The sequence below is a fragment of the Saccopteryx leptura genome, chromosome 7 (genome assembly GCF_036850995.1).
Source record: "Saccopteryx leptura isolate mSacLep1 chromosome 7, mSacLep1_pri_phased_curated, whole genome shotgun sequence".
In the NCBI taxonomy this organism is placed as follows: Eukaryota; Metazoa; Chordata; class Mammalia; order Chiroptera; family Emballonuridae; genus Saccopteryx; species Saccopteryx leptura.
Window position 1 is genome coordinate 44,858,820 of NC_089509.1, and position 17,957 is coordinate 44,876,776.

The 17,957-nt window shown below is 36.9% G+C and overlaps 1 protein-coding gene, 1 long non-coding RNA gene and 1 pseudogene across 6 annotated transcripts in view; 2 read left to right on the forward strand and 1 right to left on the reverse strand.

Annotated features, from left to right (window-relative positions):
- BAZ2B (bromodomain adjacent to zinc finger domain 2B) overlaps nucleotides 1-17,957 on the reverse strand; it is a 457,412-nt gene that overhangs the window by 240,062 nt on the left and 199,393 nt on the right. For 4 of the 5 annotated variants that reach the window (XM_066346467.1, XM_066346468.1, XM_066346471.1 and 1 more), the window contains one exon: nucleotides 1,399-1,441. The exons of the other annotated variant lie outside the window; for it this stretch is intronic. The gene's annotated coding sequence lies outside the window, so the exon portion shown is untranslated. The remainder of the gene's footprint in view (nucleotides 1-1,398; nucleotides 1,442-17,957) is intronic. 5 annotated transcript variants of the gene reach the window in all.
- The window catches only part of LOC136378965 (uncharacterized), a 339,755-nt gene that overhangs the window by 61,184 nt on the left and 260,614 nt on the right, over nucleotides 1-17,957 (forward strand). The gene's annotated exons all lie outside the window — the stretch shown is intronic.
- LOC136379153 (U2 spliceosomal RNA) lies at nucleotides 9,916-10,047 on the forward strand (annotated as a pseudogene).

The window sequence follows — 17,957 nt, forward strand, 5'->3', positions numbered from 1 at the left end:
AAATCAGTATGTAAATCTACCCTCTCCCTCACTCAGGAGGATGAAGAAAGCCTCATGACTCAGACATTATCACAAAGTCAGAGTTTCTATTCTTTTAGTCTTTAACTTATTTGACATCTTATAATCTTGAACAACACATCTCTTTCTGAAATTTCTGAAGTTAAATTACTCTATTACTCTAAAAATGAATTGTGAGAGTCAGCACTTATAAATTTAAAAATATTAATAAACATCTTTTTCATCCAGTGCTACTCTTTTAAACTCCCTTGATTGTAAAAGCACTAGATGCTAAACAAAATGTTACTACAAAAGAAAATGTTACTACATAAATATATTAATATTTTGTTGTAAGCTATCAGGGCAATTAAGTACTGATTAAGAAAAAAAACTAGCAAAGAGCTACATATCAGAAACAGCTAAAATGCTCCCCTTAGGGAAATTAACAAACATGACATAAACAACTGTAGTCTCAATGATAATGAAAAAGCCTTGAAAAATACAATAAAATATCTCTCTAGCTTCTAAAAAATGCTAAACTTACCAAATAAACAGCCTTACAAAAAAATGTTAAAACATAAATACAAAAATTATCTATACATAAATTTACATTTCTGGTGATTACTGCTGCTATACTTAATAAACAACTAAAAGAGAATTAAAGAAGCAGATTAATTGGTTAATGATTTACTCAAAATTGATGTCTTATTTAAAAAGATTTTTCAAAAATGCTATAAAATCTTAGTACTATAACTGAGAATTTACTAGATTATTATAATAAGGTGGATCAAGACCTTAAATAAAGTTTTTCTCTAACACATTTCCTTACACACAGTAGAAAGTAACACCTTAAAATTAAAGAGGAAAAGTATCACTTACTTAAAAGAACAATAATTTTTCAACAATTCTCCAACTTTCTGAAATTCTTAATTTTTGGAAGCCTATTTAAAATCATTTATATAAATATCAATAAAAAGTTTAAGAAGCCAAAGAATGCTTTCAGGCTGTTATCAATCTTGCCTTAATAAGTGATTCTAGTATCATACCATATTATTTTTATAATTTTTTTCCTACTGTGGAATCACCATAAGTATTTTGCCACTTTTTTAGTAAAAGCTAAAACTAAAAGAGATGATGTTCAAATTATGATTCACACTAAAATTGTTAATATAATTTCAGTTATAAGTTTAAAGTAATTTTAATTTTAAATGTTTTTAAATGATATAAAGAAATATTTTTAAAGTGTTTAATAACTAGAAGTATGAGATGTAATTCATTGAAAATAGAAACATTCAATTTGCCACTGAAAAAAGTTATACTCTAAAATTATAAATATTTTCTAAATTCTCATTCTCAGCAAAAACAAAATATCTTTAAAAGCTTATTATCATTTAGTCTTACTGTGATCAATGTGGTCAATCTTGTGACATCACTGTTGAGAAACCTGCAATAGGGAAACAGAAATAGAATCCAGCTGAATCATACTTGAGTAAGTAACTTCATAAGCTAAAAAGTTTGTTTAGAATGTGTCTTCTTTATGCCGTAAGTCATATTTAATCTAACATCAAGTTGTCAGAAAAAGTACAATTAGCACAATACAAATAAACATAAAATATTTGAAGTTTATTTATAGGTTATTATTTATTATAGTGTGATAGATTATTTTTTTTATACAGCAACACTCAAGGTTAACGTAATAAGTAAGTATATTAGTAAATGAACGATAGGACCTTTGGGCTAGTTTCATTTGTTTGCAAATATTTACAAGAAGAGAATTAGAGTGTCTTAAATATACTACCAACAAAAGACAGGTACTGTTTATACTTTTCTCTCTGTTATTACATTAGCAGCTCAGCTTATGGCTGAAATGTGATCTACTTATTATCAATTAACAGGAAATACTGCTTCATAGTAATCCTTGCGAATAGTGACAAAACTATTGGGAAAAACCATATACTATAAACCCAAGGGAAGTAATAAATTGAAGTATTTCCTAAGCCATATATGATTTAGAGTTATTATTTCTGTAAAAAAATCTAAGCTTTTAGAAATTCTTAATTAACAAGGTATGATTTAAGGTAAGCTTTTAACTGTTTAGTGTTAAAAAGTAACACAATACTACAATGTTTAAGATTCACAATGGGCTCTCATGTATAATTCCTTCAAATATACAGAAAAGAGACATTTCTTATTATATACTCAAGGAAAATAGATGAGGAAGGATACACGACTTATCTAAGCATTCAGAATTGAATTTTCCTTCGTTCCTTTCTTGTACCACACACCTTCCATCCAGTCCACCCTGCCAACGAGTTTTCCTCCTTCTGTCTTGAACTCTAAAACAGTGGTCCCCAACCTTTTTTGGGCCACGAACCGGTTTAATGTCAGAAAATATTTTCACGGACTGGCCTTTAGGGTGGGATGGATAAATGTATCACGTGACCGAGACAAGCATCAAGAGTGAGTCTTAGATGGATGTAACAGAGGGAATCTGGTCATTTTTTAAAAATAAAACATTGTTCAGACTTAAATATAAATAAAACGGAAATAATGTAAGTTATTTATTCTTTCTCTGCAGACCGGTACCAAATGGCCCACGGACCGGTATCGGTCTGCGGCCCGGGGGTTGGGGACCACTGCTCTAAAACACATACTACTGCTTGTTTCTGCACTAATTCAAGATAATACTTTCTTATATTGCCATTATATTGCTCTCTTCTTCTATTCTGAACTTTGTGACAAATATATCAGCTCACATAACTCTTTAACCCAAAACTGTTCAATGGATTACTCATCACTTAGGATAAAATCCACAATACTTACCATGGCCTATTAGGCCTTCTGTCACCTGGTCTCCTGACTACATCTCCTGGTACTCTCTTACTAATATGTTTCAGCCTTTCTGATATTCCCGAAATATACAAACTTGTTCCTCTTCAGCACCTTGACACTTGCTGTTCTCTCAGCCCGGAGCAACTGTTCCCCATATCTTTACATAGAACTGGCTCACTCACTTCACTCAGGTCTCATAGTAAATGCCACCTCCTCAGAGAAGCCTTCCTGTACCACTAGAAAATATTCTTAGCTGCAAGCTGCATGAGAGGAGATAACTGGAGCACTAGTATGGTACTTGGAACCCAGTAATTACTCAGTAAATAGCTGCTGAATGAAGAAGCCAACAATTATCAATACTTAGCGATTTCCTACTACATCTAACACTATGCCCAGAGGAAAGTATAAGTAAAAATTCTTACAGTTATTATTAAGGAAGATGTGCCATGATAATTTATACATTTTAAAAACTCACTGCAGGGAAAGTTTAGGAAGCTTAAAAAAAAAAAAGAAGAGCCAGGCAGGGGTGCTGTAAAAGTGGGCAAATTGGCCCTGGCCGGTTGGCTCAGCGGTAGAGCATCGGCCTGGCGCGCGGGGGACCCGGGTTCAATTCCTGGCCAGGGCATATAGGAGAAGCGCCCATTTGCTTCTCCACCCCCCCCCCTCCTTCCTCTCTGTCTCTCTCTTCCCCTCCCGCAGCCAAGGCTCCATTGGAGCAAAGATGGCCGGGCGCTGGGGATGGCTCCTTGGCCTCTGCCCCAGGCGCTAGAGTGGCTCTGGTCGCGGCAGAGCGATGCCCCGGAGGGGCAGAGCATCGCCCCCTGGTGGGCAGAGCGTCGCCCCTGGTGGGCGTGCTGGGTGGATCCCGGTCGGGCGCATGCGGGAGTCTGTCTGACGGTCTCTCCCCGTTTCCAGCTTCAGAAAAATAAAAAAATTAAAAAAAAGTGGGCAAATTACCAGTGTGAGATAATGAGGATTTGGATAGTGAAGATGGAAGTGCAGAGGGGATGGGAAACCCAACATACATCGGCAAAAAAGAAGACTTGATGCTAAAGTAAGTATAGGAACAAGTATAGATGAGAATGTAAAATAACCTCAAAGGTTCTCAGTCGCCAGGAACACAATGAAAGAAACTTTCCATGGTGGGGTGTGACTTTTAGTTTGGATAGTGAGTCCAGTGTTACCACAGGCTACTCAAATAGAGATATATCACAACAGGTATAAACTGCAATTCAGAATAGTCCAAGGTTTTTAAATCAGTCATATAAAAAAGTACAATTCAAGCTAAGAGTGTGGGTGAATTCACACAGGGAATGAATATAAAGGATCAAAAATACTTAGCCAGCAGAAATTGAGGATACCTACAGTGTGTAGGTAAAGTCATGGTGCACTTTTGACCGGTCACAGGAAAGCAACAAAAGACGATAGAAATGTGAAATCTGCACCAAATAAAAGGAAAACCCTCCCAGTTTCTGTAGAATGATGTGGCAACGTGTGCACGTGCACAGATGATGACGTAACACCGTGTATACAGTGGAGCAGCCCACAGCCATGCCAGTCGAGATGTGGACGGTACAGAGGAAAGTTCAGTGTGTTCTGTGGCTTGTTAAATATGTATCCGTGACCAAAGTTCAACGTGAATTCGGCACGTTTATAACAAAGCGCCACCACATAAGAATAACATTACTCAGTGGGATAAGCAGTTGAAGGAAACCGGCAGTTTGGTGGAGAAACCCCGTTCTGGTAGGCCATCAGTCAGTGACGAGTCTGTAGAGGCTCTACGGGATAGCTACCTAAGGAGCCCTAAAAAAATCTGTGCGTGAGCTCACATTGAACTGCACTGAATAGGTATGAAACTGGGAGAGTTTTCCTTTTATTTGGTGCAGATTTCACATTTCTATCGTCTTTTGTTGCTTTCCTGTGACCGGTCAAAAGTGCACCATGACTTTATGGACACACTGCATAAATAAGACCCATGGGAAGCAAGAGAACTGTGTGGTATTTTGTTTAAGTACAAGAAATAAAAAAATATACTAATTGAAGGCAAAAGAGAAAAGATTTGTATGAAGGATAATGTGTTAGCTTTAAATGATGCATGGAAGGATTAAATGAGGAATCAGAGAAGAGAAGACCGGAAACATTCTCTCTAAAATTACCCAAGCCCCTGTATAGGTCAAGTACATTTCTCAGTATATCCAAAGACCTGCCTTCAAGGAACTACTTCCTTGCGGTATGTTCTCAACTTTAATCTACGCAAAAACAGTCTATGATGCCTGGCCTGTAGTGTTGCTGAGGTCACTGGTTTGAAACCCTGGCCTTGCCGGGTCAAAGCACATACAACAAGCAACACGACTTCTCATTTCCCCTAAAAAAAAACAAAAAAAAAAAAACAGTCTGTGACAGTCAAGTGTTGATACACAAAGTTTTTTGGAGAAGCATTATACTTTTTCTAAAACTCTGTAATTAAAATAGGTACTAATTTCTTCAAATATTGTAGTTGCATTCAAACAAGCATTTGTAATGAAATAAAACTGAACTGAATAAACAGTTGCAGATAAAAGTAAATGTTCCATTTCATATTTTATTTGCAGGAAAAAAGAAAGGATAATTAAGACAATCTACAGTTTAAGACAATATTTTATTTAAAGCCTTAAATCTTATAGTATAAAAAAATAGTAAAGGCATTCCTTCATCACGGTAGTAACTTTTACAGATGGCTTACTGGGTACTTGCAAATGCAGGACAAAAAAAAATACATGAAATTAAAATGACGCTAAAAGTTAAAAGCAGACAAATCTTCAGTGGCTTTTAAAGGGATAAGTAATGTTGTTAATTTATTCATTTTAGAGAGAATGTGTGTGTGTGTGTGTGTGTGTGTGTGTGTGAGAGAGAGAGAGAGAGGGAGAGAGAGAGAGAGAGAGAAAGGGGGGAAAGGAGCAGGAAGCATCAACTCCCGTATGTGCCCTGACCAGACAAGTGCAGGGTTTCGAACCGGCAACCTCAGTGTTCCAGGTCGACACTTTATCCACTGTGCCACCACAGGTCAGGCAGGGATAAGTAATTTTTAAAAATCATTTTGAAACTAGGCTATATATTCCAAATATACAAATAAAAAGTAATACTACATTTTATAAAAATGTAATTCAACTAATATATTGCTTATGTGCTATTTCTCTACAAGTCACCATTTTAGTAGATGTACACAGAGTAAAACTCAGCTCTATTTAGTCTCAGAAAACACCTGCTAAAGTTAAACTGTGGGGGGGAAATTTTAAGTCATGGATACCATTATATGAGTATTTTTTCAGTAATTAGTATGTAACTATCTATATTTTTCTTCCTCCTCCACCACAAAACAGAAAAAGTCTTTCCTTAGGTAATCCATTTTAGCATAAAATCTTAACCTTTACTTAATACTACATATGTTCCAATATATACATAGGATATTTATCCTTATCTTGCTTATTAAAAAGATTAAAAAAATAAATGAACAGAAAAATAAATCTACCTGCTTATTATCACATCACTCAATCTAAACATAGAATAATATGCTTTAAGGTGTGGTTATACAATTAAAAATTATTTCTTAAACTAAGATATGAAAAATAATCTCATACATCAGATGCTACTTATAGGCTCTGCCAGTGTTTCTATCTTGAGTGGGACAATGGAAAGTCAGTGTCTATCATTCTTTTTTTAAAATACCATAACTACATAACTTGGCACATACATTTAAGCTTTATAAAACTCAAAACATGCTATTCCTAGCCAGATACTTCAGTTGGTTAGAGCATCTTTCCAATATGCAAGGTTGCAGGTTCAATTCCCAGTCAGGGCACCTCCAAGAGTCAATCAATGAATGCATAAATACGGGAAGTGGAACAAGTTGATACTTCTCTCTCTCTCTCTCTTCTTCTCTCTCTAAAATAAATACATAAATAAATTTAAAAATCTAAACCTGCTTCTGTCATCATCTAATTATTTCAAATCCTGACTATTTAAAAAAAATTATTATTATTACTTGGGAAAATATAATAGGGAAAAAAAAGCACAGGCTTTGATAAGCAATACTTCTTTAGGAGGGAAGGAGCATACTTGTAACAACAGAAAACTGTACAGTGGGGGTGAACACGTGCTCTACCACTAATGGAATACTCTGTCTATCCAGTGCTGCACAAGAAAACTTTCCACAATGAAAAAAATAAATGTTTGGTATCTGTGCTGTCCAATACCTAGCCCACAGCCAAATGTGGCTACTGAGCACTGGTAATATGGTTAGTGTGACTAAGGAACTACCTTTTAAATATTATTTAATTTTAATTATTTTAAGTTAAATTTAAATAGCCACATGTAGCTACTATATTAGATAGTGCAACTAGGCATTTCTGAAACCATAAAGGATTGAACTGTAAATGATCCTACTAAATATTTAAAATATTAGTTTCTCTAATTTTTAGAAGTGTAAAAAACACTGGTGTTGAGTCAGATATGTTCATTTCAGGAAAACTGCTTCAAATTTGGAGAGGAATTATATTATCCTCACATAATTTTCACGTTTATATTTGGTGGGAAAAAGGTTTATATTATCATGGAATCCTTCATGCATCATAGTGTTCATAAGGGAAACAGTCTTGGGTTTGGGGAGATCTCAGTTTAATCTCTTTAGGCTGCGTCAATACTGCCTGTATTTAAAGTTTTCAATTTGTTTTACTTTGTTCAGCTGGGTAGAAGTGCTTTATTTCATGTACTTTTATAACTAAAACCTCAACAGAAAATAGAAAAAAAAATATTTTACTAACAATTTTAAAGTCCTAACCCTTGGTAACCTCTTTTTTTTTATCAGTTTTTTTTCGTTTCTTATTATGTTGTAAGAAAAAAAGATGAGCAAACTTTAACAGCAAGTTTTAACTAAGCATGTAACATGGTATATCTGACAGAAGACTGCCACTGCAGTTTAACATGGGCAGATAAATAAAAGACATTATATAACATTAATAGAAATTTTGTTAAACAGTTTTGTCAGCTAAAAAAAGGCCCAGTCAGTTTAGATACTTATACATGCAACAAGCTTTAAAGTAAGAGACTAGATATCTAAATTAACTGTTGTTTTCTGATTTCATGGAGGAAGATATCAAAGGTAGAAAAAGAAAGGAAAACATGCAACTTGAGTAGGTATGGGTTCCAATTCCAAGCAGTATTCTTGATGCATCAAACTCCATGAATGCTTCAGCTGTAGATCTAAACGAGTATGTAGTAAAATAACAAATGTGCTTCGTTCTTGAATGTTCACAGAGGCTGTAGAGGCAGTAGTCGCAATGACTCCTACCACAGTAATCCATGCTAAGATACACTGAAAATAATAAAAAAGCTAGAGCCTCTTCCCTTAAAAATTTACAAATGACTGACTTTGAAATAAAGTGCTCATATACTTATTGAACTGGAAGAACCAAAAAGTTTTATAGACTCACCAATACAAAACCATCAATTTTTATTATGACTGTAATTTTTTGATCAACAAAAGCAAGATAATCAATGCTAAGGTTTTATACACTGGCACCATTTGGCTTTGGAGACCTCACAGGGCTTTATGGTAGGTTAGGTAGACTTCTAACTCAATACTACCTGCTGTTAATTAATTTAATGCCTGCTGTTAGAATTAATAATCAGAAGCTTATTATCTACACCAGAGAAACTCAGTATGTTACAAAGTGATGACTCTATAGCCTTCCAACAGAAGTCTAGAAATAAAGCAAATGACAGTTTCTCAATTTAAAACCACTAATTTGTCAAATCATAACTTAAAACAAGGTGAAGTTTCCCATAAGAGTACTTGCAATAAGTACTAGAACAAAGCAAAAGCAAAAGCAAAAATAAATAAATACAGGAGAAGCGTCCATCTGCTTCTCCACCCCTCCCCCTCTCCTTCCTCTCTGTCTCTCTCTTCCCCTCCCGCAGCCGAGGCTCCACTGGAGCAAAGATGGCCCGGGCGCTGGGGATGGCTCCTTGGCCTCTGCCCCAGGCGCTAGAGTGGCTCTGGTAGCGGCAGAGCGACGCCGCGGAGGGGCAGAGCATCGCCCCCTGGTGGGCAGAGCATCGCCCCTGGTGGGCAGAGCATCGCCCCTGGTGGGCGTGCCGGGTGGATCCCTGTCGGGCGCATGCGGGAGTCTGTCTGACTGTCTCTCCCCGTTTCTAGCTTCAGAAAAATACAATAAATAAATAAATAAATAAATAAATCAAGCAAGCAAGCAAGCAAGCAAGCAAGCACAGTCTTTTAAAGAGAGGATTTACCAGGACCTTAACTTCTTGTCATCTCTCCACACTACTGCTCTCTTCAACCAGACAACTCATTGTCAGTAATAGCACTTCAGGTAAAACCAAATATAAACAGGTGGCATTTAAAAAGCATTTGTATTCTCAATGATTTCACATTTCTCATAAAAGAAATTTACATTTTCATAAACTACTAAAATGTATCAATAATTTCACTATCCTTTCTGCAAAAAGCTGTCATTCCCTCTAAATGTATCAAATTTATACCACTTGTCCTTATTGTTTTATGTGATTGAGATAATTCTCATAGTTAAACTCACAAAAACTTTAGACAACTAACATAAGCTTTATTACATGAAATTTAGCTAGAGCTCAGATGGTAGCTTCCTATGCTGTTGATAATAAAAAAAAACCATGCAAACAAAGCACAACAGGCTATCAGACCTGGTGAATTTTTGAAAAAATTTAAGTATCTATAAGTTGTCTCTTTTCCCAAACTTTATCACCCTATTCTTTCAACATGAATTTGTACTTTTCAAAATCTTTACTAAGTTCCGAGGTTTCTCTGCTTTAGAGCCATAAATGGGCATCTAGTGGAGGAAGAAGGTCAATCAACATGTGTTGAAACATTCTTGGGGTTAATTTATACACAACGTCCAAAAATGAACTAATCTTCTGGGTGAAGTAATATAATAAAGAGATCCACTTGAGAAAATAATATGCTGTTTTAGCTATACTTTTATTTCTCCAACTATAAGTTCTTTAGGAAATTCAACTAAAATTGCAGTAACACAGAGAAATAAAACTTTTAGGAATTATGTTTCTCGGCCTTTTGGCTAAGATCAAGTATAGTATCTGCTCTTATCAGGAATTACCATGAATGAAGTTAAAACATATCTGAATATAAATTATATGATTCTGGTTTTTATCTAAATTATTTGACTCCATTTTAGATCTGCCAACCAATACCTACCACATCAACTGATAATTTGCTACTGAAAAGATTGCCTTTAAAAATACTACCTCACCACCCTGGCCCGTTAGCTCAGTGGTAGAGCATCAGCCGGTGTGTCCAAGTCCCAGGTTTGATTGTGGGTTAGGGTACACAGCAGAAGCAACCATCTGCTTTTCTACCTTTCATCCTCTCGCTTCTCTCTCTCTCTTTCTCTCTTCTCCTCCCCTCCTGCAGCCATGGGTCAATTAGAGCGAGTTGGCCCTGGGCGCTCAGGATGGCTACATAGCCTTTGCCTCAGATGTTAAAAAATGGCTCCGGTTGCAACAGAGCAAGGGCCCCAGATGGGCAGAGCATCACCCCCTAGTGGGCTTGCCAGGTGGATCCAGGTCAAGGTGCATGTGGGAGTCTGTATCTGCTTCCCCTTTTCTAACTTAAAAAAAAAAAAAATCACCTCACTTCAACAAGCCAGCAATCAAGACAAACATAAGCTTGTAATTTTATATATACCATAGCTGAAAGACTGAAATGAAACTATCCCAATCCAAATCTTCAAAGATCCAATTCAGAATATGGCTATGAAGATTGGTGAGACAATTACATCATCAAGCAAAACACTGAAACAAATGTTTAGTTAGATCCAATAACTAAAGTTACCATAGTTAATAGCAAATACTAGGTTTGAGTTAACGCATATTTAACATTTTCCTACTAAAGAAATTTGCTATGAATATTTAGAAATATTAAATATTACTGCTATTGTGTTTTTCTTAGAATTCTTAGAATGATTTCACCATAAAGAAATCTAGTCTAATACTTCAACAAGGGATTACATGACCTCAGTCTTCATTCAGAATTTTGGCATACATTCACTATGCACCTTAGGAAATCTCTTGGTACTTCAGTTTGTCACACCATAACTATCTACTTCATAGGAGTGTTGTGAGGTTTAGTTAATTATGCTTATAACATTTTTTGAGATGCACACGTAAAAGACGTGAAAGGCAAAGATACAATTAATTGCTATGCACCTGATGAAAAATGCCATTCAAAAACATTTAAAGCAACATGGATAAATCTAAAGACCCTGTGCTGAGTGAAATAAATATGTACTATAAACTAAATGTTTGCATCCTCTGCCCCATAATTCATGTTGAAATCTAATCCCCAATGTGATGATATTTGGAGGGAGGGCCTTTGGGGAGTGATTAGGTCATGAGGGCAGAACCCTCTTAAAAGGAATTAGGTCCCTTGTATATAGAAGATATCCCAGACAACTTCTTGCCCCTTCCACCATGTGAGGTATAGCAAAAAGTTCTATGAACCAGAAAGCAGGCTCTAAGTATACACCAAATCTGTCAACACCTTGATCTTGGACTGTCCCACCCCCTTGACTGTGAGAAACAAAGTTTTGTTGTTTATAAGACACTCAGTCTGTGATATTTTGTTATAGCGGCCCGAACAAAGATAGTCAAAGAGGACAAATACAATATGACTCTTACATTGTGATATGAGATACTCATACAGGTACCTAGAATACTTGAATTTGTAAGACCGAATATAGAATAGTGATGGCCAGGGACTAGGGGAAGTGCGAATGAGGAGTTATTGTTTAATGAGGGCAGAGTTTGAATTTTGGAAGATGAAAAATGTTCTGGAGAAGAATGGTGGTGATGGTTGCACAACAATATAAATGTATTTAATGCTACTTGACTGTATATTTTATTCAATTTTAAGACTTTTTTAAAAATTGATTTTAGATAGAGAAGAGAGAATGGCAGTGGAGAGGAGCAGGAAACATCAACTTGTAGTACAATAGTTGCTCCTCATATGTGCCTTGACCAGGCAAGCCCAGGGTTTTGAACAAGCAATCTCAGCATTCCAGGTTGGTGCTTTATCCACTGTGCCACCACAGGTCAGGCTTGGCTGTATACTTTCGTGTGTGTGTGTGTGTGTGTGTGTGTGTGTGTGTGACAGAGACAGAGAAAGGGACAGAAAGGGACAGACAGGGACAGGAAGCGAGAGAGATGAGAAGTATCAATTCTTTGTTGTGGCTCCTTAGTTGCTCATTGATTGCTTTCTTATGTGTGCCTTGACCAAGGGGCTATAGCAGAGAGAGTGACCCCTTGCTCAAGCCAGCAACCTTGGGCTCAAGCCAGCGACCTTTGGGCTCAAGCCAGCAACCATGGGGTCATGTCTATGATCCCACGCTCAAGCCAGTGACCCCGTGCTCAAGCTGATGAACCCTGTGCTCAAGCCGGATGAGCCCACGCTCAAGCCGGCAACCTCGGAGTTTCGAACCTGGGTCCTCTGTGTCCCAATCTAACGCTCTATCCACTGCACAACCACCTGGTCAGGCTTGATTGTATACTTTTAAATGATTAAATTTAATGTTATATATATTTTACCAAAATAAAAAAGTTAATAAGTGTAATAATCAGAATATAAATTATAAACCAATATTAAGTATTTCTCATTCACTAATTCACTTATAAAACAGTAAACAAATCAAGAAGTTCATTTGTTCATTCATTCAATAACTATGAAGTATCTACTATGTGGCAGGTACCATCTTAGATCAGGAAATACAACAGCAAGAAAGACAGTCTCTGTCATTACAGATATTATGCAGAAATAGGAGAGGACTACAAAACAATAAGAAAGTACAAAATTTTTAACTTTCTCACTGTGATAAGTACTACAAAGTAGAGTAAGGAGATGAAATGATAGCAAAGAAGGCCTCTCAGAGAAGATAAGTGTCTGGAGAATAACAATGAAGTGAGAAAGCCCTGGGCCAGGAATTCAGGTGGTTAAATCATCACCGCAACACACCAAGGTTGTGGGTTAGATCCTTAGGGCACATACAAGAATCAATCAATGAATGCATAAATAAGTGAAGCAGCAAACTGATGTTTCTCTCTTCATTCTCCCCTCCTCTCTCAAATCAATACATTTGTTTAAAAAATGTTAAAGAATGAAGTAAGCAGAAACACTTCAGGTACAGAGAATAGCAAGTGCCGAGGCCCTGAGGTGAAAAGGCTTACAGTAAGTTAGAAGACAGTGGAAGAAGAGCTAACTATGCACAGATCATGGAGGACTTGGAAAGGAACAATAACAGTTTGGCTGGGAAAGGAATAGTAAGAGTTTGGACGTTATTCCAACTGTGTTGAAAGCCATATAGAATGCTTTCACTAAGGAAGTGATGGGGTCTAATTGGAAAAGACAATCTATCATTGTACACAGCAGAATAATCTTGGAAATAAAAAAAGGAGGAAAAGACTAAAAATACAGAAATCAGTTTAGAAAGCAAATATAGTAATTCAGGTAAAAATGAGAGATGACTATTATAGTAGCCATGCTTTTGACAAAAGTGGTTGGATAGACTAAATAAGAGGAAAAAAGCATCATAATCAAGGAGAAGTCCAAGATTTTGGACTATTCAATTGGGTGAGTAATGCTGCTAAAGACCAAGATAGACACACTAGGATAGTAATAGGTTTTATGGTAGGGGTAGTGAATGTATTAAGAAGTCAAGATTTTGGCCCTGATCAGGCAGTGGCGCAGTAGGTAGAGCATCAGGCTGGGACACTGAGGACTCAGGTTCGAAACCCCAAGGTCACCAGCTTGAGCATGGGTTCATCCGGCTTAAATGTGGGTTCACCAGCTTGAGCGCAGGGTTGCCAGCTTGAGCGAGTGATCACAGACATGACCCCATGGTCGCTGGCTTAAGCAAGGGGTCACTCGCTCTGCTAGAGCCCGCCCCGCCCCCCCCCCCCCCCCGCAGTCAAGGCACATATGAGAAAGCAGTCAATGAACAACTAAGGAGCTGCAACAAAGAATTGGTGCTTCTCATCTCTCTCCCTTCCTGTCTATCTGTCCCTATCTGTCTCTCTGTCACACACACACACACACACACACACACACACACACACGAATCAGATTTTCAGCCTGATGGATGCTGGTGTAGTGGATAGAGTGTCTGTCAACCTAGGATACTGAGGATCCTGGTTGGAAACCCCAACATCTGGAAATCCCTTGGCTGAAGCATGGGATCGTTGACATGATTCCAAGGTCATTGGCTTGAAACCAAACGTCACTGGCTCGGCTTGAGCCCCCCAGTCAAGACACATATGAGAAGCAATCAATGAACAACTCAAGTGAAGCAACTACGAGTTGATGCTTCTCATCTCTCTCCTCCTTCCCTCTCTCCCTTCCTGTCTCTGTCTGTGTTTCTCTCCTTCTCTCTCCCTTCTTCTCTCTCTCTTCTTCTCTCTCCCTTCTCTTGCTCTATCTGAAATTTTTAAAAAAAGAATTTGCTGTTGACAAAGTTAAGTACCCAAGTGAAGATTTCAGGAAAAATGATATCATCAACTATGACAATTGCTACTGGGAAAACACTTAACCTTAGGGTTGAGAAATGACTATTGGATTTATCAAGATAAATTTCATTGGTGCCAAAGACAAAAACGTTGTTAGCAGAGTGGTGAAGACAGAAGCATGAATAGAATAAGCAAGTCAAAGAGAGTTTGATGAGGATATAAAAGCCATTATATATGAACAACTCTTTGAAGGAGTTTTGCTCTAATGGATTGTAAAAAAATAGTATGGGAGGCAAAGGAGAATGTGAGGTCTTACAAGATTTTTGTATTAAAACGGAATGGTACAGCATATTTATATACTGATGAGATGATCTAGAGAAGGAAAAAAATCATGGGGAAAATCAATGATTACTAAGTAACTAATAAATGCATAAACCCAATCTTGCTGCTAGAAATGCAAATATAACACCTGTAATTATTAAAGAATTATGTGGAGACTATATTGAAAAACATAGGGGGAGATACTACATATAGATAATTAAAAACCCTTTTAAAACAATATTAGTTTGTAATAGAGGCTGCCAAGTTAAAATATTAGAGAAAGCAATGTTGACATATTTTATGATGTGATGACAATGTCCTTTCTAAACTACATACATGCAGCTGCACATGGTAAAACAATGCCATAAACAGCTTTTACTTCATTTTGCACAGTGGGGCTTAAATAGGATCAACATTAGACAAAGTAAAGCCAGCAATTTTAAAAGGCATCTCCACTGAACTTTCCCATTTCCCTCTTCTGTAATGACCCATTTTCACTTTTGGATTTCCAGAACCCCAATCTTCCATACAAATTCATCATTCTATTTCAAACAAAAAGCAATTCATGTGTCCATCATTTACACAAATCTTCATCATTTCAGAGTTCCTTTCTCTCTGCTTATTACTTTCCCCTATGTTCCCTTGCTGCCTTAAAAATGTTCATAATTAGTTATAAAGATTTGAAAGTTATAAAGACAATTTACTAATTACATATTAGTGTAAATTAATTTTTTTTTCATTTTTCCGAAGCTGGAAACGGGGAGGCAGTCAGACAGACTCCCGCATGCGCCCAACCGGGATCCACCCGGCACGCCCACCAGGGGGCGATGCACTGCCCCTCTGGGGCGTCGCTCTGTTGCATCCAGAGCCATCCTAGCGCCTGAGGCAGAGGCCACAGAGCCATCCTCAGCGCCCGGGCCATCTTTGCTCCAATGGAGCCTTGGCTGCGGGAGAGAAAGAGAGAGACAGAGAGGAAGGAGAGGGGGAGGGGTGGAGAAGCAGATGGGTGCTTCTCCTGTGTGCCCTGGCCAGGAATCGAACCCGGGACTTCTGCACGCCAGGTTGACGCTCTACTGCTGAGCCAACCGGCCAGGGCCTAGTGTAAATTAATTTATATAAGTTAGTCAAGCACATTTGCATTATGAGTTTTTCCCCCTCAAAGTATAAGGTCTTTTATCCCATGTATATCTTTATACCCTGTCCATTTCTAAAGTAATATAAGAAGTAATATATTAAGGTACATAATATATTTTAAAAATAAGAAATTGAGAGTGAGGAAACATTATGAGGCCAAGAATAAGATTAGTTTCAAAAATGCATGCCACAGACACCTGTACCTTTGTTATGGGGGGACCAAATATATAGCTTTGAGTTCCTAATAATCAGAGCAAAGAAGAAATAACTGTCATAAGCAGTTTTTGTTTGTTTATATTATTCACCATATTCATAAGGTAAAAATAAATCCTTTTCTTAAAAAAAGCATGGCTCTTTATATGTTACTTTATATATTACTTTATATGTTACCTGAGAATAGTCATCCTATTGAATTGTCAAAAATATTCCAGCAATAAACAAAATAATGAGTTTTGAATGACTATTTCACATCCCTCAGAGACTGGTCCATGACATAATACTGAAGAGCATTTCAGTTGTTAAAACAATATGGTTCGAGTATGTGACATATAATTTAATTTAAGATTAAGATATGAAATATCCACAGCAGTATTCTACATGTTTCAGGTATTCCTCCCCAAAATATTATAATTTTAGAGGTCACAATAAATTTTTAAAATTGAGATAAAACTCCCATGAAATTCACCTTTATAAAGTATACAACTCAATGGTTTTAGTATATTCACAATGTGCAACCATCATCACTATTTAAGTCCACAACATTTTCATCATTCCAACAAGAAACACCATACCAATTAAATAGGCATTACTCATTCTCCTCCCCACTCTCCCTTCCAGCCCCTGGCAAACACTAATCTATATTTTGGCTCAATGAATTTGCCTATTCTGGACATTTCATACAAAGGGAATCATATAATATGTGACCTTTTTTGTGTGCCTTCTTTAACTAAGCATGTTTCCAAAACTCATCCATGTTGCAGCATGTATAAGTACTGTACTTTATTCTTTTTTTATGACTGAATAATATTCAACTGTATGCACATTTTGTTTAACCATTCATCAGTTAAAATGCATTTCACTTCTTTACACCTTTTGGTGATTATGAATGACACTATGAAGATTCATGTGCAAGTTTATGTGTGGACATAAGTTTTCAGTTCTCTTACATCCCTAGGAATGGAAGTTTGGGGTCATATGGTAGTTCTACGTTTAATGAAACCATTCCTAAGTGACTTCTTATTCCATTCCCATAAAATTTCCAATTTTCACTTATTTTCTTTTTTTTTTATCGTGAGAGAGGGACAGACAGACATATAGTAAAGAAGAGATGAAAAGCATCAACTTGTAGTTGCGGCACTTTAGTTGTTCATTGGTTGCTTACTCATACATGGAGGCTCCAGCTGAGCCAATGACGCCTTGCTCAAGCCATTGACCTTGGGCTTCAAGCCAGTGACCTTTTGGCTCAAGCCAGCAACAATAGGCTTCTTTCTACGATCCCATGCTCAAGTCAGCAGCCCCGTGCTCAAGCTGGATGGGCCCTTGCTCAAGCCCACAACTTTGGGCTTTTGAACCTGGGTTCTCAGCATCCCAGGGCGATGCTCTATTCGCTGTGCCACAACCTAGTCAGGCATCCATTGTTTTGGATTTTTAATGTCATTCTAGTAGACATCAAGTATTATCTCACTGTGGTTTTGATTTGCATTTCCGTATGGCTATACAACGTTGAGCAGATTTTCATGTGCTTATTGTCATTTGTGTATCTTCTTCAAAGAAATACTAAAATCTTTGCCCATGATTTAATTGTGTTTATTGTTTTATTGTGAATTTCTATTCACAGTGAATTTTTAAAGACTTTCATCTGTTACCAGTTTTCAGATTAAGAGTGACAAAATATTCAATATAATAGATTATAATTTGTACAAATGAAGATGTTATATCCAAACTACTTTGAGGCAGAAAATACATCTACCTCTTATAAGGATCTGTTGTATAATACTAATAGCAATACTGAAGCCCTGCACTGCCTATGAATTCTCTTCCTCCTCACTATGAGATCTATTGCCTAGTAAAAGAATAGTTCATATCTATAAAGTGGCATATTGAGTTTTTAAAAATTAAATGTATTGGGATGA